We start from the raw sequence: 23328 nt of genomic DNA on the forward strand, positions 1-23328 counted from the left end.
GTAGATGGACATTTTGGTCGGCATGGACCAGTTTCGACCAAAGGGTCTGTCTCCGTGCCGTAGGATTCTATGATTTTAAAAGCTGAGCAACTTTTCATAGACTCTTTATAGTGTGGGAGCAAGCCATTCGGCCCATTAAGTCCACACTGACCCTGAAAGGAGCATCCCACCCAGACCTAGCCCCCTATTCTATCCCTGTAGCCCTACATATCCCATGGCTGATTCATCTAGCCTGCACATCTTTGGACTGTGGGAGGAAACTGGAGTACCCGGAGGAAACTGAGACAGACATGGGGAGAATGTGCAAACTCCACACAGACAGTCGCCCAAGGGTGGAATCAAGCCCAGATTCCTGGTGCTGTGAGGCAGCAGTGCTAACCACTGAGCCACCGTGCCACCCTTTTTGGGTAGGTGCAACAAATCACACCTGTTACAAACCATGTTGGTTTGGTGCGCTTTGCTGACCGTAGCAAAAGTGTTAGCTGTACCTAAGCATGTACTTAATGTTGGCCTGCTACTGTGAATTCATGCTTGTATCTGTCTTTAAATAAGAGCCAATGGTATGGTCCTTCATCTTGCATGAAAGGGCCCTCCTAAAGGCTTTACTTGGTGGAGAGGCTATTTCTAATTTGATGTTCTTTCTCAGAGTTCATCAGAAAAGTCATACCTAGGTCCTTTGCTGCAGCATTTTCCGACATATTTATCAATAGAATCTGTTAAATCACCAATGGTCTTTAATTGTCCAAATATTTTGATATTCAGGGATGCTGATATGTTAATCTTCGATGAAGAGTCTAAACTTCTGCTGTTGCAATGTTGGAAGACTGTATCAATGACCACAATTGCCACCAAGAACCGCCACCATGCTGTAGGCTTTAGCTCCAGCAACATGTTTTCACCCAGTGTGGCAAAGCCGATGTTAGTTCTTTTAACAAAAGGATTATAAGTGGGTCACATAATTGAAGTTTATTGCAGTTCCTAATATATCGCTGAAGAGAAGCATTCCTGGTTGGTATGGGAGACAAGGGAGGAGATTGATGGGGCCCTGGTGGAGAAATGTAATACTTTGCTGGCCACAGGCGAAGTGCCTGATGACTGCAGAATAGCTAATGCGCTTCCTTTGTTCAAGAGGGCAGCAGGGATAGACCAGGTAATTACAGACCAGTTAGCCTGATGTCAGTGGTTGGGAAATTAGTGTTAAAAAAAGTTCTGAGGGACAGGATTAATCAACAATAGGAAAGGCAGGAATTGATCAGGGATAGTCAGTATGGAGTTGTTAGAGGGAGATCCTGTCTGATTGATTTAATTGAGTTTTTTGAAAAGATGACCAGATATATTGATGAAAGAAGTGTGGTTGATGTTGAAGTGCATAGTAAGGCCTTTGACATGGTTCCATGTGGAAGACTTGACAACAGGTAAGAGGCCAAGAGATCCAAGACAAGTTGGAAAATTGGATCCAGAATTGGCTTGTAAATAACCAATGAAGGATAAGAATGCTTTTGTAATGGGAAGTGTGTGACCAGTATGTACCGCAGGGACTGGTGCTGGGACCAGTTACGTACATTAATGTCTTGAATGTAAATGTAGAAGGTGCAACTAATAAGTCTGCAGATAACATGAAAATTGGGGATGCCTTTGATAGTAAGAAGGATGGTCTCAGGCAACAGTCTGATATTGATCTCCTGGTAAATTGGGCAGATGGAATTTAATCCCAATACATGCAAATTGATTCGTTCTGGGGAGTCTAATGAAGGAAGGATATATATAATGTATAGTAGACCCCTTGTGAGTACTGAGGGACAAGAGGTCCTAGGTGTACTGTCCATAGATCCCTGAAGATGTCAGCACAGATAGATAGGGTGGTGAAGAAGGTATGCAGGATGCTTGCATTCATTAGCAAGGGCATAGAAGGCTTGCTTAACCTTTGTAAAACGTTGGTTAGGCCACAGATAGAATACTATCTAGTTCTAGTCATCACCCTATCAGAAAGTCTGTGATTGCACTGGAGAGGGTGCAGAGGAAATTCATCAGGAAATTGCCTAGCATGAAACATCCCAGCTACGAGGAAAGACTGGGTGTGTTTTCCTTGGAGCAGAGGAGGCTGAGGGCGGAATCTGGTTGAGGCATGCAACATTATGAGAGACATAGACAAAGTAGATTTTTTTCCCATGGCAAACTTGCCTAAGAGCAGAGGGGCAAAAGTTTAGTGTGAGGAGTAAGTGATTTAGAGGGGACCTGAGGAAAAAAAAAATCCAGCCAGAGGGTGCTAGAAATATGGAACATACTGTCTGAGAGGGTGGTGGAGGTACATATGCTTGCAACATTTAAGAAGCATCTGAATGAACATTGAAAAGTCAGGGCATAGAAGACCATAGTTAACTTGAACCAGTTAACTTGAGTCAGTGACTGACTAGCCAAAGTTGAGCTTGCTCCAGTCTTGTATGTCAATTAATAGACTGTCTGACTCAAAGCAGATCATCAGATTGTCTCACTGTTTTCTGTCACTTTTCAAATTGGTCAGAATTTGTATCCTCTTGGCCCTTGTGCCTGTTATCTAATTTTGCCAGGTTTTGTACCAGGTTGTAGGCAGACATTGTGGAATCATTGGGATGCCTCAGTGGCTGAAGACAGACGTTTGATGTCCTTGGGAGCAGACAGCCCAGGAGTGTTGTTTGGAAAAAGTTTACTGAATGACCTACCCTCTGAAATGGGCCAGCATACCACTGAGTTCAAGGGCATTTCGGGATATGCAACAACTGCTGAACTTGCCAGTGATACCCATGTCCAATGAAAGAATATTTAATTCCAAACGTATCTTTCAAAGGGTGAAAAAATACCCATTTCTACATTAAAAACCCTTTCAAGCTGCATGCATGTTTGTTGTTCCATTCTTCACTGTTTCTGGACAAAACAAACTGACACAGACAATATCAACAATAATTATGTAGAATTTCCATGTGTTGAACCTCATAAAGTCACATGAAATGGGAGGCATGTGACTGAGACCACAGTCATTTGGGTCCTCAATGCTGGAGCACTTTAGACCTTTACAACTTCCATTTGACGTTGAAAAGCATGGGAACCCTCACTTGGTGCAAGATACCTGATCTGCAGATCCTGGTAATTTGGTAAGGATCTTTGTAAGGTAGGTGCTGAAAAAAAAGTGACTTTTAGTGTATTAAGCACCAGTCAATCCTGAGTCTTGAGGAAATTCTGAATTAAAAATGGACATTTACAATCAGGATGTAAAAGGGCAGCTGGTGTATCCCCTGTGCTCCATGAGAAGGTGTGTGGGAAAGGGAGTAGGATTGGGGATTGAGGACAGGATGTCACAGAGGAGAAGTCCCTTTGGAATACTGAAAAAGCAGGTCAGGGCAAGATGTATTTGTTAGTACTGTTAAATGAATGGCAGAGGATGGTCCAAAAAATGGAGGGGCTGATTGGGCAAAAGGGGTTTTTGCTTTTGAAATGTCAGTTCATCTTGGAACTTAGGTGTATCACATGGCTACAAAAGTGTAAAGGCATCTGCCATAAAGTAGGGAACATGATGTGCTGCTTTGATTACATGGCAGTCATACACTTATGTAGTGGAAGCCTTTGTAATTCACAAAGGCAATGGAAATCATGTGAAGGAATTCCTGAAGCAAATGGCTGTAATGAATATGGTCCATTACTTTTTGGAAGTCTTGTGATTCAGAGCCCCAGTCTGCCTTTGCTGTTATCCACTGGGGGAAAGTGATTAAAGTGTTTGCTCTTGTAAACACAGAATCAGTAATCTGCTTAAAGCAAACACGGTCCGCAGGCTGATTGGTGCTACTGATTCCCGAATGGCAGCCTGGAAGGAATCGGAGGCAAAGATCCTATAGGCTGCCATTGGCCTGTCTGCACCAGGCAATGCCGTGCCAACTGTGGGACTCGATACGAGACAAAAGTCAGCCTTACTGGATCACAAGGCAGCTGCAGTCTGCATTACACATTGCTCTGCAGAAGATTTATTGGTTGAATTTCCCCTGATGAACTTGGATTCAAATATATTGGAAGAGACACATTTTATGTGTTGCAGGAGGCAACATGATCTCTGGGCCACCCTCTCCCTTGAGTCGTTTAGTGCCCATACAAGAATCAAATGTGAGCAAAGTTTTATCCTGAGCTCGTACACTTTTTCTGGGAGGGTAAAGATTCTCTACGACCTTCCCTTCTTCCAGGTGGTCTCGCTGCAGCTGTGGCTAAACATGCTTTTTCCATCTTTTTGTTTTTTAGTCCTCTTCCTCCAGGCAGAATTAAACTGTCAGAACAACCCACTTGGAGCGAAAAGAGAGTGTGTTGACCTGACCTCCAAACCCTTAAGATTTCAGAAGATTGTCCAGCTACTATAATCACATTAAGACTGAGCAGCCTGCCAAAAAAATGACTATAAACTGTACCAACAAAATGTCTGCCAAGCCTCTGCAGCATTTGAAATGAGAGGAAGTAAGGATCACTTTCAGTAGCTGGCTGTCTTTCGAAATGTGTTGCTCATGATTTGTGCACAATGCTGATTGGCTTCAAAATTATGGCGGGGTCTTAATTTGTACATTTATTCCTCAATTCAACATTTTAAGTCAATCACTTACTTTGGCTTGTTGCAGGTCGTGGCTGAATACATTCTGCTCACAACTCATGGTCCACATTGCCCAGGTTTGTGCTACTGGACCTGTTTTGACTCAATCATGTGAAGAACTATTGTATGTACCATATATATGATGAAGGGTGCATGGTGGTGAATGCAATGATTAGAACAAGGTCAGCCAGCTGGATCTAATAGAATATGAGTTCCCCGATTGGGGCTGTTAACCTGGTCCAATCAGAGAGCCCTAGCTGAGAGATATAAATAGGAGTGTCAGGGTTTCTGTTCACTCTAGGAGCCAGCTTTGAGCTAGCTAGGTCATTGTCATGTAATATGCACATGAAAATAAAGGGTGACTTGATGACAGGATACTGGCCTTCATGGAGTTATTTCAGTGGTGATGGGAGAAAAATATGCCCATGAAGAAATTTGCTCGCAGCAGTCATCTTTGAGTTGGGGTAAGCATTTCTAGCATTACACTGTCATTTAGGAGGTTTGATTCATTCAATCTTGCTGTTAAAGACTGGGCTCAGTATGTGGAAAGAAAGCAATGTATTTTTTCTGGGCAAATGACATTTGGGGCAGACGAAAAGCAACAAGTAATTCTCCTGACAGCTTGTGGACCCGTAGCCTTTTCAGTTATCAGAAGCCTAACTTTCCCTGAGACACTAGATAGTAAAAACTGTTCAAGAGTTTATGGATTTAGTTAAAGAATATTACAAACCCAAGCCTCCGGAAATGCTGGGATGCTATCAGTTTTATTTGGTGATTCGAGAATGAGGGGAATCTGTATCAGGTTTTTTGAGGAGGTTAAGATGATGGGCAGAGGGATATGATTTTGGTTTAACCCTAAGTGAGATGCTGAGAGACCATTTGGTATATGGGATTAATGAGGCAATCATGCAAAAGCTGACGCTTAACTGGACTTCAAACAGGCACTGCAACTGGCTTTGTCATCAGAAAATGCAGCAAGTGGAGCATGTGAAATGCAGGGTAGCTGATGAAAGTGCACACCCTCGCCAGGCCAACTGAGCTTGGGGGACACTACTTGAGTGAAGGCAATTACATATCCGGAACAGAGGTGCTCCAGGTCAGCCCACAGCAAACCTCAAAACAAAGCCAAGCCTTGGCCAAACGTTTAAAATTTTCTCGAGGATCCAGGCTGGCAGGCCATTGTAGCTACTGCAGTATGTGGGCTCGAGACAGCAAGAGAGTTCCACTAGGCTGGTATCCAGGAGAGTGCACACACTGGAAAGCCCACCTACAGCTGGTTGTAACAATTAGCAACATCCAAATCAGAACAAATCAAAATAAACGTCCAGTTAATTAGTCACCCAGTTCTAATGAAGGTTGATACCGATGCTGCTGTATCAGTGATTGCAAAACCAGTCTTTACCAAAATTCACTCTGAACTCCAACCTTCATGTTTGCCTTAAGTAATCCTTAAGACCTCGACCAGGCTGAGAACCTGTACCAGGGAACCTCTACAGATTAAGGGTGCAACTTTGGTTCCAGTCAGTTATGAGAAGCAGCTTACGGGCAAACGGAGAGGCAGGAATCACGAGGCTGGAAAGTGAAGGAATCATCAAACCAGCACAGTTTGTGGAATGGGCAGCACCAGTCATAGCGATTGTGAAGCTCGGCGGGTTGGTTTGTTTTTGTGAGGATTTCAAACAAGCGGTAAACTGCTTCTTGCAGCTGGATACGTACCCAATCTCTCGCATAAAGGACTTGTACACAAAACTGGTAGGTGGGCTGTCCCTTAAGAAGCTGGACATGAGCTATGTGTACATACAATTACAATTAGATGAGGATTTTTAGAAGTATGCTGAAATTAATGCCCATAAGGATTTATACCATGTACGAAACTGCCATTTATTTGGATGATGTGCTTATAACCGGGAAGAGTAATTAAGAGCTTTTAGAGAACTTGGACATAGTGCCTAAATGTTTCTCCTTGGTGAGCATGCAGCTTATAAGGGAAAAATGTGTATTCCAGGCACGCCAAGTGACCTACTTGGGCTACAGATTCGACAAGACCAGGTTACACCCATTGGAAGATAAAGTGAGGGTGATTGAAGGTACCCTATTTCCCACATCTGTACCAGATCTTAGGTCTTCGGTTGGTGAATTATGATGAAGAATTCATACATAACCTTGCCTCCATCCTGGTACCCTAAAATCTGCTATCAAAAAAGGGGTCAGCCTTGGAAATGGTCTCGTATCCAAGATGTAGCCTTTAGGGAAATGAAGAAGCGGCTAATGTCATCTGAGAGTTGGCACACTACGATCCCAAGCGAGATATGGCGCTGATGTGCGATGCCTCCCTGTTTGGTATCAGGGTAATGTTTGCTCACTGATGACCCAGTGGAGAAAAACCCCTGAGAGCATCTACTTTTCGGAGTTTGGCTGAAGCCGAACGAAGATACACCCAGATAGAGAAGGAAGGTTTTGTGGTCATCGTTGGTGTGAGAAAGTTCCACAAATACTTTTACAGATGTAAATTTGTCATAGTAACGGACCACAAGCCTCTATTAGGGCTACTTAAAGAGGACAGGGCCTTGTCACCCATAGCTTCAGGTCGAACTCAGTGGTGGGCTCTTATTCTGAGTGCATTCAATTCCAAATTGAGACACCGTCTGGGAGACCAAGTGACAAATGCAGATGCATTGAGCCACCTCCCACTGGCAGATACACCATCAGTGGTGCCACCTCTGGAAGAATCTGCTGTGGTTTTAAATTTTCTGGATACGCTTCGGGTCACTGCTGATAGGATCAGACGATGGACACAAAAAGATCCTGTCCTGGTAAAACTAAAACAGTTGCTGGTGATGGGGAAACAAAAGGGCCATCACAACCAGAACTGAAACCTTTCTGGTCCCTCCGAGACCAGATCCGCATAGAAGATGGTACATTATTATGTGGAGCAAGAGTGATTGTCCTGAGCAAAGGTCGCCACCAGATACTGACTGAACTCCACTAGGGTCATCCAGGGGCTTTCCAAAATGAACATGGTGGCAAGATGTTATGTCTGGTGGCCAGGATTGGATGTAGACATAGCCGCATTGATGGGCAGTGCGCAGAGTGCCAACAAGGACAGAAATTACTGCCAGCAGGTCCCCCACATTCATGAGAATAGCTGGGTAAACCCTGGACTCGGTTACACATCGGCTATGCCGGTCCTTTCGTGGGGTCAATGATTTTTGTCATTGTGGATGCCCATTGAAAGTGGTTGGATACGCATAGAGTTCATTCATCAAACATGGGGACGATAACTAAAAACTTGCAAACATCTTTTGAAATACACAGATTCCCAGCAGTGTCGGTCACAGACAACAGGCCATCATTTACCAACAGGGAATTTGAGTGTTTCCTAAAGTTGGATGCCATTCGGCTCCACACTCTGCATTATCCAATGGCCTGATGGAAAGAGCAATCCAAACTTTGAAGTCAGTATCCCATCACCAAGTTACCCTTTATTTACATGTGTAGCAAGGACCTTCTGGATTTCAAATGCTAGACGAATAATTTAGAAATGATGAATAGCCATACTCTGTAGTTAGCAATATCAAAGGAGCAGCCTACAGCTTCACTCGATGCCAAACTGTCCCAATTCCTGTTTGATTATAACACCAACCCCTCACACAACTACAAGAACAGCTCCAGCAGAGTTGCTGATGGGGAGAAGACTCTGCACCAGGCTTAACCTGATCTTCTTGGACCTTGGGAGAAGGATGAAATGGCATCAGGGACATGTATACGGGAGACAAGACTCCTTTAAGTGAGAGGGACAGTTTACTTCAGGGGACAAAGCTTGATGTTGAAACTATGGGAATGGCCCTGCATGGAAACGTGGTTGACGCGAGGTCAGGTCCATGATGACATGGTGGTCCTGAACAAGCAGGTGGACTACATGAAGGCCGCAACCTCAGAAACGGGGCAGGGACAAAATGTACCCAGCCCCTCAGAACATCTGGCAAAGGCTGTCAGAACTCATAGGTGCTGCACTCCGCCTAGCACCGAAGAAATCTCTAAGGACGAGATGGACATGGCAAGTGTCGCAACTTCAAATCCGTTGCTGCCTGAAGAAGTAGATGAATTTCAGCTGATACGCCCTGGGTGCAAGATCTGGGCTACGGCCCAGTACATGCCACCAGTATCTGAGGCAGAGTAGGAGGAACCAGATCTGGTGCAAACCACGCCGCTCCCACCCCCCAAAGAGAAACAGTGGGAAAATGAATGGGCCTACGCACCAGGACTTAGAGGGGAATGAATATAGTGATTGTAATGAGGATAGCCAAGCTGATCTCATAGAATACGAGTTCTCCCAATCAGGGAGTCCTGGCTGACAGGTATAAACAAGGGCTCTGTTAACCCTTGGAGCCAGCTCTAAGCGAATTGGGTCAGTGTCATGTGCTGTGCACGTGTAAATAAGGGTGACTTGGTGATGGGATACCGGCTTTTGTGGAGTTATTTCAGTGAGAGTTTTTCTCCAAAAGGACGGCACAGTGATTGCTTCTACCAATCTGCCGTATATAGATGTGTCTGCAACGGGTAGGTTGGTGAGGGCAAGATCACATCGGGCTTTTTTTTTCCCTCTTGTTGGCTTTTTCAACAGCCTGTTACAGGTTCTGGCATCTGATTGATTCAGCTAACTGACTTGATCAATAAAAAAACAAAAGACCTACGGATGCTGTAAATCAGGAACAAAAACAAAGTTGCTGGAAAAGCTCAGCAGGTCTGGCAGCATCTGTGGAGGAGAAAACAGAGTTAACGTCTCGGGTCCGGTGACCCTTCCTCAGAGGTAGGTTCCCAAAATGTTAACTCTGTTTTGTCTTTCACAGATGCTGCCAGAGCTGACTTGATCAATAGTGCAGTTTTGGTGATAGGCATTCAGGTCCCCATGCAGCATACATTCTGTGCCCTTGTTACTCTCAGAGCTGCTTTTTGTTCAAAGTAGAAGGGAGCACTGATTCATTAGAATTTATTGTCATAAGTACTTATACAAGAAAAATACAACGAAAAGTGTTATAAGTCGCCTTACCATGGCACCTGTATTAATGACAGAAGGCATATGTAAATTCATCAGTAACAATAAAAAATTGAATTTAAGACAAAGGCTCACCACAGCCCATTTAACAGCTTCTGATTTCGGAGGAAGCTGATCGATCCATGACGAGAACGCCACACCGGGACGAAACCGACACGCCAGGCTGCTGGAAAAACTGGGCCGAAAGCCTCCACAGAAGAAAACCACCACCAGGAGAAGACTGCCACCTTGGACGATAAACACCGCGCTGGGCTGAAAGCCTCCACTGAAGAAAACGTGGCCGAGAAAAAGACTGCCAACCTGGACTGCTGGGAGACACTCGTCAGTGGACAAGCCACCACATGAAGGTGAGATGAATTTTGATGTTTTATTAATAACTATACGAATTGGAAACATTAAAAACAGAGAAAGAAAAAGAAACAAAAAAAATTGTTAGAGCGAACAGAGAGAAAAGAGCTTCAGATCTCTGGGCTGAGGAGCCCACACGCTGTGTTGCTACTCCACCACCATCTGTTTGCTATCGGGACATTATTCATGATTCTTTAGAGCAATGAACAAAACATTTCCTTGCTTGTGTTTGAACTGATGGTAGGATAACTTAGGGATCTAAGTTAAATGTTGGAGTTTCCCAGGGACCCCATTGAACAGCTCTTGTAGATCAGTTCTACTGGTAGGATAGAACATAGCAGGAATGGTGAGGAAGGAGTCTGGGATATTGGCTGGTGAGTATATCAGGGTATTTCTTGGTGAGCATTTGGCTGTTGAACCCATGCCTCTCGATTATCCCTTGAGTAATCTAACCACAATGCTTACATTCTTGTCTTTTAAACTATGAAATCGTAGTTTGAGAGAACATAGTCATTGTCAATCCATTTGCTGAAGCTCATTCTTATCAAGACCTTACTGTACTTTGATATTACTGACTACAGAGTATGGCTACTCATCATTCCTAAGTTATTCACCTAGCATTTGAAAACCAGAAGGTACAATTTAGTCAATCTAATCTGAAATTTGCAGTAATGAATGAATCACACCATTTCTTCCGGCAGGACAGTCAGGAACCTCATTATATCAGTTGACGAAAATTGACAAAGATCCAGAGGGGTAATAAGATATTTTTAGGTTATATTTTGGTGTTTTCAGAAGAGCTGGAATGTGTTTCCTATAAGGATAGTTTAGACAGGGTAACTTTCAAAATGGAATAAGGTGTCTACTCGAAAAGGAAAGATTTGCAAGATTGAGGAGTAAAATTGAGTAAGTGGGGCAAATGGATGGGTGTTACAAAGAGCCAGCCAAGGCACATTAGACTAAATGGCTTTCTGTGCTGTCTGATTCTGAAGCTCTTATTTCTCATATCTGTCACATAATACTGTAACGTGGACTTTTCTGATTGAACATTTTAAAAAATCTTTTACAGAAAAAATAGCATTGTCACTGCTATAGAAAGGAATTTCAGGCATACCATCTTACCAAAACAAATGCATCCATGCCTAAGTTACATTTTGCCTCATAGTTATCTAAGATGAAAAGTTATAATTAAATATTTATACCCCTATGGTAAGATGTGAACTCCTTGTGTTGTTTCTATGGCTGTGGTTTATTGTAGAGAATTAGTTCACTCATTGAGTCAACAGTCAAACGACATCGGGTTATAGTCCAACAGGTTTATTTGAAATCACTCAAGTTTTCAGAGCACAGCCCCACCGTCGGGTGCACTGAGAGAGCAGAGCACACAGACGCAGAGTTTATAGGCAGAGAGAATAAGGGCAGAGAGACCAAAAGATCACACAACTGGTGTGAGTGGAGTGTCAGATAATAAGACTCTTCAGGTGACCAGGAGTATTAGACGGTGAGTAAAGTGTCAACAGCTGAATTACCAGCAAAGTGATGACCTATAATCCGAATTAGTGAGGCAGAGAGATAATTACAAAAAAGTAAAAATAAGGTGCTGCTGGAGACAAACTAAATGATTGGAATCGCACGCAGAATTCAAAACTGCAAACTAATTAAGATAGAGAGGTCATAACAATTTATCAAGGTGATGGTGTCAAAACAGGACAGTAACGAAGATGTTACAGGTACAGAACAGTGTGGTGGGATAGCATGACATGAACCTAAGATCACGGTTGAGGCCATCTTCATGGATACAGAACTTAGCCATGACAAGATTATGTGGTTGATGTTGTCCTGAAGGCTGGGTAGTTTGCTGTGATTAATAGTCTGTTTAAGGTTTGGTGGTTGTTTCAAGGTGAGAAGTGGAGACATAAGGAAGATCTTGGCGAGATGTTTATCGTCATCGATGACGTGTTGAAGACAGTAAAGAACATGGCATAGTTTCTCTGCTCCCGGGAAGTACTGGGCGACAAAGATTATTCTATCAGTCGTTTCCTATGTCTGTCTTCTGAGGAGGTCATTGTGGTTTCTCGCTGTAGCACTGTGGAATTGGTGATCGATGAGTTGAGCATCTTATCCCATTCTTATGAGGGCATCCCTCAAAACCTTCAGGTGCCCATCGCATTCCTCCTCATCCAAGCAGATCCTATGTATATGAAGGGCTCGTCCGTAGGGGATGACTTCTTTAATATGTTTAAAGTGGAAGTTAGTGAAGTGCAGCATTGTGGTAGAGCGAGGTACTGAGGTCTTTGATGGACAAGAGTGTGTCCAAAAATGAGACTGATTCTGAAGAGTCGTCCATCCTAAGCCTGATGGTGGGGATGAAACTTGCTGATATCACTATTTAGTTGCTTCAGTGATTACTCACCATGAGTCCAGAGGAAGGAGATGTCGTCAATGTGTCTGGTGTACAGCATTAGTCAGACGTCCTGCGTAGCAAAGAAGCCTTGCTCGAACTTGTGCATGAAAATGTTGGCATATTAGGGTGCAAATATGGTCCTCAGGGCTGTTCTGTGTGTCTGTTGAAGGCGAAGACATTGTGCTCAAGGATGAAGCGGATGAGTTGGAGAATGGCGCCTGGAAATTGGCAGTTGGTGATATTGGGTACTAATGCTGTTACAGCGTTGCTGTCATCGTGGGGAATGCTGGTGTAGAGTGCTGAAGCATTCATTGTGATGAGGAATGTTCCTGGTTCGACGGATCCATGGGTGCGAGTTTCTGTAAGAAATCTGTTCTTCTACTCAATTGGAATATAGGTCATCCCTTCGCTGGTTATATAGCTATTGACACTTTATTCACCGTTACTCCTAGTCACCTGCAGAGATTTATTATCTGACACTCTACTCACATCATTTGTGTGATCTTTTGATCTCTCTACCTTTGATCTCTCTGCCTATAAACTCTGGGTCTGTGTGCTCTGCTCTCCCACTGCACCTGATGAAGGGGCTGTGCTCCGAAAGCTTGGGTGATTTCAAATAAACCTGTTGGACTATAACCTGGTGTCATGTGACTTTTGACTTTGTCCACCCCAGTCCAACACTGGCACCTCCACATCATCATTCATCGAGTAAACACATGCCTAAGTATAAGAATAATGTAGAAAATTGGAAGACTATTCAAGTTGTGTTTATGTGAGAATGTGGAAAACATGTCAATTTCCAAAAATCCAGATGAGGAAAAGCATTTGAAAATTAGAAACTATTAAATTGTCAAATTTAATATAGATGATGCATTTTACACTTGAGATGGAATGAAGTTTATGTGCAGATGGTCTCAAGGTCTTGCGATAAATAGTAATAGATACATTGGAGTCAGTTTTAAATTAGAGGTTAATTTTGAATTCTTAATGACAAATTCAATTGCTTGAACTTTGACATTGAAGATAGCTATTGTAATTGATGTAAATTCCAGGAATTAAGTTGTTGGTTACTATTTTTTGCCAAGTTGTTTCGCCTTTGAAAAGGAAAAATATGCTGTCTGGAGTGCAATTCACTAGAAAGAAAATTTCATTCAACATCAGGTTCCAGTGTACTGTGAACCTTCAGTCACTACTTTAAACTTTTGAAAATAAACAGACAGTTAAGATAGGTGCTTAAAAAAAATGACCTTTGGTATATTAAGCTCCGGTCAATCCTGAGTCTTGAGCAAATTCTGAATTAAAAATGGACATTTACAACCTTTGGGGAATTCACACATCTCTCTGTTAAAGGCTGGGTACATCTTTAGTTGTCAAATGATAATGCAGGGAATAGAAAACTATTCTTCCAAACTGGGACCATTCTACATCGGTGCTGAAGTAATATCCAGTGCAATGGCATTAGGTCACTTTCCCGATATCACAGATATAAGTATAATACGTTGTGCAAGCGGCTCTCAAATTTGTGAACTTATCCACCATTTATAAATTAGCAGTTAAACTGATATTAATGAAACTTATCTAACAATCAATCACTCTCAGGGATTGATTAACTCCATGGGTTAGTTTCTTTCAAACAATAAAACACATCATGAGTTTCGAAACAGACATGACAACAATCTGACCAGTTTTGATGCGTACAATTAGGGTTGGTAGGGTTATGTAGAACACTGCATGAGGAGATTCAGGATCTTGCAAGGGATTGCCTTGAAACACATGAGATATTAATAATGTGGTGTTTTCAATAGGACACACAGAGCATTGCTTTGAACAATCTGCATGCAATCTACATTCCTACCACCTCCCAGGAAAGTGGTCTCACCTGATGGCTCACCACAGTGCTCACAGTCATCCATCACTCCTGTTTATAGATATTTTTTCCAATCAATCTGTTATAACCCTCCTCTGAAGCAGGTGGGATTCAAACACAGGATTCTTGGCCCTGAAACAGGGACACTACCACTCGGCCACAAAGGCCCCACTGTTTGTAACTTGACTTACAAACACTTAACATTTCCCATGAAATTTGTCTGTCTGTCTTTCTCCTGGCATACATGAACCAATGAAATCAAGCTTGCCGTGACTGTAACAAAACTGAACTTTCCTGGGTGCTGTGGCATGGTGTTCCCCACCTTTGTATTCAGTTGCAGTGGAGAGACACTGCTGCAGCGATTGTCTCCTTGTTATAAATAACATTGGTGAGAATCCTCTGTATAGCCTCAGCTGTGAGATCCCAGTTGTGGAGGAAAACTCTTGACATGTGGAAGGAGTACATTCTGTCCCCACTATACTAAACAGAGATTAAACATCTGTGGGTAAGGGGAGGAGGAAAGTCTAGTCCCATCAGAATGACCATAAGAGGTTCTTCCAGGTGGTGTCTACTTCCCAACCCCTGCCATGAGTTCCAATTGCACCTCCCTGCTCTCCAGAAACAAAGGAGGGAGCTGGATGTTGATCCAGATGCCTAACCTCCTAGCTCCGGGACCCCTGAGCATAGCGTCAGTCAGTGGAGTGCAGTACATTATGTATCTCCATGATTGCTTCTGCAATTAATTGGGTCTGCCCCTGTAAGACTGTCACCAGCCTGTTGTGGGTAGAACCTGGGTGATTGGAGTGCTCTTTGTTTAGACAGAGACCTCCAGTGCCCCTGTCAGAACACATTGCCATTGGTCACTTTCATATTTCCACAATCATTTTGCTGGACATTCAGCATCTGCCAGCCTACAGATGATCCCAGAGGTTTAACAGTTGACTGGGACTCAGCATCTGAATCATATCCAACAATCCTTTAACTGTCAGAGGCCTATTCTATCCCTCTGTTTGACATCTGCCAGGTGATAGTGAAACGCCCTCACCAGCTTGGAGATCCCTCTCTGCCTATGTGTGAAACCCTGCTGAGCTGTCATTATCTGCTTGGGTTGACTGATGCACCCTCCTGCTTGGGTGCTTGCAAGGGATCTGCTGTCGGGGTTGATGGATGAAGTATTTGAGGGATTAATTGTGTCAGAGACAGAAAGATAGAGGGTTTGGAATATATTCCAAATTCATGGTGACTGCAAGTGCAGATCATTCCACAATGGAGCACTTGAAATGACATTGAGATCTTTCTAAAAATTTATAACGTCCAAATTATATCATGCTCATCTTCTTAATGACCACTGCATTAAAGTCCTTGACATCCACAACTGAATGAAGGGTAGCCATCACAACTCAACCTCTTGAGCCCCTTAGCATCTCCATCTGTCATCTGGTAGATAATGTGTTGGAGGATGAAGGAGAGGAAATAAAGATTGGAGATGGGATGCCACTATGCAAGGAGGGGGAAATGGGAGGTGGGGAGTGAACAATAATTTCTTTAATAAAACAGTGAAAACTCAAAGAACATTTAAAAAAAAATGGTTGAATACTTTGTGCATCGTCTAATTTTTATGCACGATTGAATTGCTAGAAGCAGCTCAAAGAAAATTCATTCAATTTATTCCTGGGATAAAGACTTAATGAAGAAATGTTGAATAGGTAATCTTATTGAAATATCTAATATGCTAAAGGATCTTGATAGGGTGAATACTAGGAAGAATAAGTGATGCACATTTTAAGACAGAGATGAGAAGAAATATTCTGTCAGTGGGTCTGAGTCTATAGAATTCAAATCTCCCCAGAAAGCAGGGGAGATTGGATAATTCAATTTGTTCAAGGTTGAAGTGGACAATTAGGCTTCTTTTAGTTTAAAAAAGGGTATCAAGGATTAAAGAAAGCAGACTGGAAAGTGATATTGTGACCACAACCAGATCATCCCTGATCTAATTGAATGGTAGAGCAGGTTTGAGGGACTGAAAGACTTACACCTGGTCCTAAACCCTATAAATGATGCAGTGCACTTACAGGGAAATTAGACAAGCCTCCGAGGGAGAAGGGAATAAATGGTTACCATGGTAGGTTTAAACAAGGAAAGATGGAAAGAGCTTAAGTGGAGCACAAACACCAGTACATACTTATCTGTCTGCATGATCATTGTCAGTGAAGTATATCTTCTAAACTATACATCATGTGAACTGGAGGTTTGTATTTGCAGATTCTGCATTAATACTTGTCAGTTGAAATTTCAGCTATTGAGACAAAAAGGACAATCACAAGTGTTTGAAGGAAAATGAGCTAATCCAAGTGCTTTAATTCATCAGTATGCTCATCACTATTTTATTAGCATCTTGAAGTGTTTCATTGCAAATGTAGTTGTCTGCTTTCTTTGACGTCAATTAGTATTTTCCCACTCAATGAATTGTAAAATTGTCTTTTTATAATAATGTATTTGAACCATCAGGCCTAAATGAAATTCTAAATTTACACATCACATGTGCTGTAAACATGAGGAAATTAAAATGATTGCTTCTGCCTGCGAGACCTTAGGGGTTTGGTGCTCCAACATGCCTTTGTCAAAATGAATACCTTATAATTGGCATGCTCACTAACGCTTCAATTTCTACTTAAAGTTTCCACAGCATTTGATTCTATTGTGAGAATTTAAACAATCACTAGTCTTCGATCAAAAAATTTCAATTTGTAATAGCTGGGTTACTTTCTTCTACTAAACTGGCACCATTGTTCTCTGATGCTAGCACTTGCCATGTGAAATCTAGGATAATTGCTATTTTTATGGAGTCAATTCTGCTTCAGCAGGAGCCTGATAATTTCCATAATGGTACCAAACCTATTATTTTTTAGTACGGCCATAGTTAAGTTGAATATTCTTGTTCACCTTTGGTGAGAATGCTGCTGTCTGGTATCTTGTTTACTTTGGTTACCAGGTAAAAGTAACACAGCGCATGACATTTCTAGCAAACAATTTCAAATTATCAGCCTTTATCATATGACCTGGAATGAAAATGAAAAAGTTGACAAGACTAAGGATATGTAAAATCCCAATATGTGTATATTCCCTGAAGCAAAGTAATATCAGCTTACTGTATCATGATGATATGAAGAATAGACTATAAATCTTTAGCCAGAACTTCATGATCAACTAGAATGTACAACATTTTTAATTGACAAACTTCAATTGTTTTTCTTTTCAATTCTCTTACCCTGTAACTTGTTCTGTTTGTTAGCATGTTGGGATGTGTATATGTTGTGCAATTCAATATGGATTTTATCTTTTTAATACTCTTTGCAATTTTAATTGAGTGAATCCACAGTAAACCTAACTCCTTGTTTTGGATTAAACATATTGGATTGAAAAGAAACATCTCTTTAAAGATTTAAAATTCTCTTACACCAACCACGGGATAGAAAAGAGAGGACTACAGTCACCTTTCTTAACTCGGTGATAACAACAGCCAACTACAATATTCATCTCCATTTACAGCTGTTATTGTACTTTGTGAAGGGAATCCTATGACTTCTATGGGAAGCTCTCTTGTTCCGATGAAGGAAACTGCATCTAATTCTGAATATGAACAATAATCCTGAGTGAGAAAAGAGATTGTTGGAAGAAAGTAGATTAATTTGAATGATTGAGTGACACATTTTCCTCATTCTTATTTCAACAAGATGTCACGTAAGGACGTTTGTCACTCAGTTGAAACAACTGATTTTCTTTTACAAAGGAAAGTCATTGTTAACTGAGAAGTTTGACTTGTTTGACTTCCCCCACAGGGAATATGTTCAAATTCAATTGTGTTATAAATCCTGTTTTATGTATTGCCCAACCTCGATTCCTCTCTCACCCACAAATCAATCGAGCAATTTTTTTCTCTGAAGTTATGTCTGAACATATTGTTGAAAGTGCATTCATAAAAAAAGCAGAAAATCTGTTGCAGTTCCATGAGATGCAAACTTGTCAATAGATTGTCATTTTTTTGAAAGTAGGTGCCCAATTGGAAGCTTTCAACAGCTTTGTAGAGTTTTGGCTGGAGGAAATGCCAGACTGAGGCCCTGGGATAGTCCATGTCATCTGATTCTCGTTTGTGACATTTTGTATAATTGAAGCAAAACATGAGTTGCCAGGTTGGAGGACTTCTCTGGCAGTATTTCTTCATCCTAAGATCAAATTCTCTCTATTGCAAGGTATGAATGTACCCATTGAGGTGGGCCAGAAAGCAAGTCTCCATTTAATTGACAATTAGAGTGATAAATTACAGCCTTGAATGAGGCTGCCTGTATTACATTGTTTCTTCATCCTGCACATCCCAATTATTTTCAAGCTAAACATATCTTTAGACATTTAAATGGGTTTGTCATCTATCTCACTCCATGTGGACATAAAACCTAATTCTGTGTAAGGCATCAAGGTTGACAGCTTTGGCTTTGGCCTGCAGAGAAGGAACCTGGTTGCCAACCATTTAAGTGAGCATGCCAACATTTGTTGTTAAATGAAGAACAGAGGTATAAGAGATGAAACTGTTACTGGCACTACATTATTAACAAATTGAGAAGCATTATTAACTCACGTGTATTTAACTGACTTCAGACATCTTCTAACCTCTGTAATTCAAGCCACAAAGCCCAAGATTGGCAGAGGTGGAGGGCTAAAGAAACTGAAAGGTTTTCCTTTTACTACATGCTATCACTCAACTAAAGCACCAAGACTCGTTAAAAATCCACAGCCAAGATTTTTTCTCAGCCAAATGGTCTACATCTCATTAATTAAGTGTTGCTTACTTTAACAGAACATTTCAAGATTCTCACAGATATGTCAACAGTTTCAGCATGTACGGAGAAAATGAACTCCCCAGCTTCCACCATTACAAAAGCGTGAAATTGTGCATAGTCTGGAACCTTGTATTGAAACTAAGGTCTTGAAAATTGTACTTGCTTAATGAATAACTGTTACAACGGGGAGACAAACAGCCAAGCAAAATCAGCCTCCCTATCTCTGTGTTCACAACACAATAAATTTAAAATGCTCAATGACCCTCAAAATTGCTCTCCAGGTTCTTAGCTATACTTTTTTCAATGATGTGGAGGTGCCAGTGATGGACTGAAGTGGACAAGGTCAGAAGGCACACGACACCAAGTTGTAATCCAACAGGTTTATTTGAAGTCACAAGCTTTCAGTGCGCTGTTCCTTCGTCAGGTGAGGTGAAGAGAAGCACACAGGCACAGAATTTATAGGCAGAAAGATCAAAAGATCTTATGAATGGTGTGGGTGGAGGGTTAACAGGCTGAATAACTAGTTTCTGGAGGTGATCAAAAGTGTCAGACAGTGTGAGTAAAGTGTCAACATCTGAAGAGCAAGTGGAGGGATGACCTATAATCCAATTAATTGAGGCAGAGAGATAATTACAAAAAATTAAAAATAAGGTGCTGCTGGAGACAAACTACATGACTGGAATAATACGATAGGTATAAAAGTTGCGTGCCGAGGGTCTAACCAAAGTAACAAGTAATCCAAAACCATACAAACTAATTAAGGTAGAGAAATCATAGCAAGTTATCAATATGATGGTGTCAAAACAGGACAGTAAAGAAGATTTTACAGATACAGAACAGTGTGGTGGGGCGGGGGGCGCGGTTACATGTAGTACTACATGAACCCAAGATCATGGCTGAGGCTGTCTCCATGGGTACAGAGCTTGACTATCTGTCTCTGCATTGTTGTCTTGAAGGCTGCCTTGCTCAAAGACAAAGGACAGACAGACAGACACACACACACACACACACACACACACACACAGATGCACACCTGTTTTCCTCACCTTCATTTTCACACTTTTTATATCACAATCTTTTCTTCACCACAATTATCAATTGTCTTGTCTTTAGTTCTGAGCACCTTTACAATGTGCTCCGCTTGCTCCTCCTCCACCTCCCCCTATCTCCAGAATACAAAATATCATTATCCAACACCTTTCAACTCTGAAGAAGATTTGTATTGGACTCATAATGTTAACTCTGTTCTTCTCCCCTCCAATGCTGTTAGACCTTTTGAGTTTCTCCAGCACTTTCTATTTTTATTTCAGACTTCCAGCAGAAATAACTTCATAGAGGTCAGTATCCCATCACCAAGTCACCCTTTATTTACTTATGGAGAGTCCTTGACACTGATACCTATCTTATATCTATCATACCATTCCAGTCATGTGGTTTGTCTCCAGTAGCACCTTATTTTTAATTATTTGTAATTATCTCTCTGCCTCAATTAATTGGATCATAGGTCATTCCTTCACTTGCAATTCAGATGTTGACACTTTACTCACACTGTCTGACACTTTTGATCACATGCAGAAACTTGTTATTCAGCCTGTTAATCTTCCACCCACACCATTCATAAGATGTTTTGATCTTTCTGCCTATAAATTCTGTGTCTGTGTGCAGACCAAGCTCTCAGGTTCAGCAAAACCTCTGACACTCCTGTGTATATCTGTCCGCCAGGGCTCTCTGATTGGACCAGGTTAACAGCTCCAATCATGGAAATCATTTTCTGTATCGTCCATCTGGCTGACCTCATTACAATCAATACACCAGCATACTCAGTATTTTGCTTTTATTTGAGGATTACATGCAGGGTAGTGTTTTTTTTAAATTCATTTGTGGGATGTGGGTGTCGCTGGCTGTGCCAGCATTTCTTGCCCATCTCTAGTTGCCCTTGAGAAGGTGGTGGTGAGCTGCCTTTTTGAATCGCTGCAGTCCACCTGCTGTTGTGCACATTTTATAGGCCAAGGAATGAATGAGCTGTTCCTGGATATGTACAGGCTATGTGTCCAGGATATAAGATCTGAAATACTTTTGCAAATTGTTGAACTTAGGTGAAAACTTTCACCACACCTGATATTGTTTCTACTTCACAGCCGTTACTACTATTGATTTATAATGTTCAATGTGATAATCAAGTTTGTCTGTGGCCAAGATTTTTAGATGAGGTAATTAGTCACTGCCTGAGGGTTGCATCCAGAATCCTGTGATTATCACCATCCTTGACCCATTCTGTGTGACTGTCTGACTAATGCAATTACCCTTGAAGTGCCTCACAAGAACAAGGAGAATCTGCTCCCTCAGAAATTAAGATACTCCTACTCCACACATCCTGGGCCTGTGGCATTTCCATTGTGCACTTGTGATTCACATGAGAATGGAAAGAGAGACACATACATTTCATGGCGTGTGTTGCAGGCTCAGCCTGTTGCAGGCTCAGCCTGTTAGGTTAGGTGACCTCTCCTCCAAACCATCATGTTCAATTCCAAGATATTTGTAGGGCTAGAGGAGATTGCAGAGATAAAGAGGGGCATGGGTGTGGGACAATTTGTAAACAAGATATGTTGGTCAGAAAAACAGTGGGCAAGACCAGTACACCTCCAGTATAGCTGTAAATGCAAAACAAGATGCTAAAAATACTAGGGTGATTTTGAGATTGGGAGATAGATCAAAGAGATGATGTAGGTGATATTAGATCAGCCCCCTCACCATTATACATCTCTTTTGATTGCTCACTCTGTTAACTTCAGTCGAATTGGAAACAATGGAATCTTTATATCAAGAGCAGATCTCATGTTAGTTGTTTTCATCCTTGCCCAAAGTCTTGAGTATAAAATTTAAGTTTCCTCTCCAGTGCAGTACTGAGGGATAGTGCACTGTCAGTAAAATGGTAACACTGAGGTGCCAATTGGTCTCTCTGGTGGATATTAAAATTGCAAATAGTGGAAACCTCCTTGATGATCCAGTCAATATTCACCCATTGAATATTATCACTAAAAAGGGAAATGGAAACTAGTTCTGAGGAAGGGTCTCTGAACCTTTCATTCTCCTGGGCTGACCATTATCCATTCCTTTGTTCAACTGTTCTTCTCTCTTTGGGCTCTGTCTCCACCTATCGTTTACTTCTTTCACCTTCCCCCACCCCATTTTCGGCATTAAAATCAACCTTTTCCTAGGTACCATCAGTTCTGAAAAAGGGTCACTCAACTGAAACGTTGACTTTGATTTCTCTTCACAGATGCTGCCAGGGCTGCTGAGCCTTACCAGCAATTTCTACTTTTGTTTGTGAAATAGAAACTAAAACTGCTGGAAATACTCAGCAGCAAGTACAGAGTGCAAAACAAATTTAGCCTTTCACGTCAAAGCCCTTCCATCAGAACCAGAAAACATTAGGAGATATAACGGAGTTCATACATGAACAATGGTGAGGAAATGGAGCAGAGGAAAATGGGGATTGTCTGTGATAGTGTGAAAAGCAGGAGAGATTAAATCACAAGGTACAAGGTAAAAGAGATGGCAGCAGAGCAGGTAAAGGAAGAAAGGAGATATAAATGGGTAAAGTAGGGTCATCACTAACACTGCTCTTGCAAAAGCTAGGGATGGATTTAACCAACTTTTTGCTCAGCTTCAAGAAAGCCTTTGTAAACATCCTTTTTGTTTTGGGACAGAGGGACATCAGCTCTGATAAAGAATCATCTAGACATCTGAGCTTAAAGGTTGCTTGGACAGTTCAAACACCCCCCACAACCCACTGATTACTTGTATAAGAACTTTAACTCTGGTTTCCTGTCCAACCTTCATATCGACCTTTATTCTAAAAGAGACAATCAAATACAACCTTGAATATGCTCAATGTACATTCCTCTTGCCTTCCATCCTCTCACAAACATTTGTTTTAATTGCTCCACCCTTTTTCCTTGCCCCTGCTCTTGCTTAAATCCTGTTGGAGCTCGAACTTTAGTCATTCTCTTGAGAGACCTGCATGGATCTGCATTTCCGAAAGAGGCCTGATGGGAATTTCCCATTGGAAATATGGAATTCTTTCATCGCGTAATAAAGAAGGAGAGAAATGATGAAATAACAGTCTGCGTGTGATTGTTACTCCTTGGAAAATTCACCCCATTACTTTGCATGTTTCACTTGAGTTGCCTTACAGAACAACAGTCTAGGATCTCA

Source organism: Rhincodon typus, chromosome 28 (assembly GCF_021869965.1).
Source record: "Rhincodon typus isolate 14 chromosome 28, sRhiTyp1.1, whole genome shotgun sequence".
Classification (NCBI taxonomy): Eukaryota; Metazoa; Chordata; class Chondrichthyes; order Orectolobiformes; family Rhincodontidae; genus Rhincodon; species Rhincodon typus.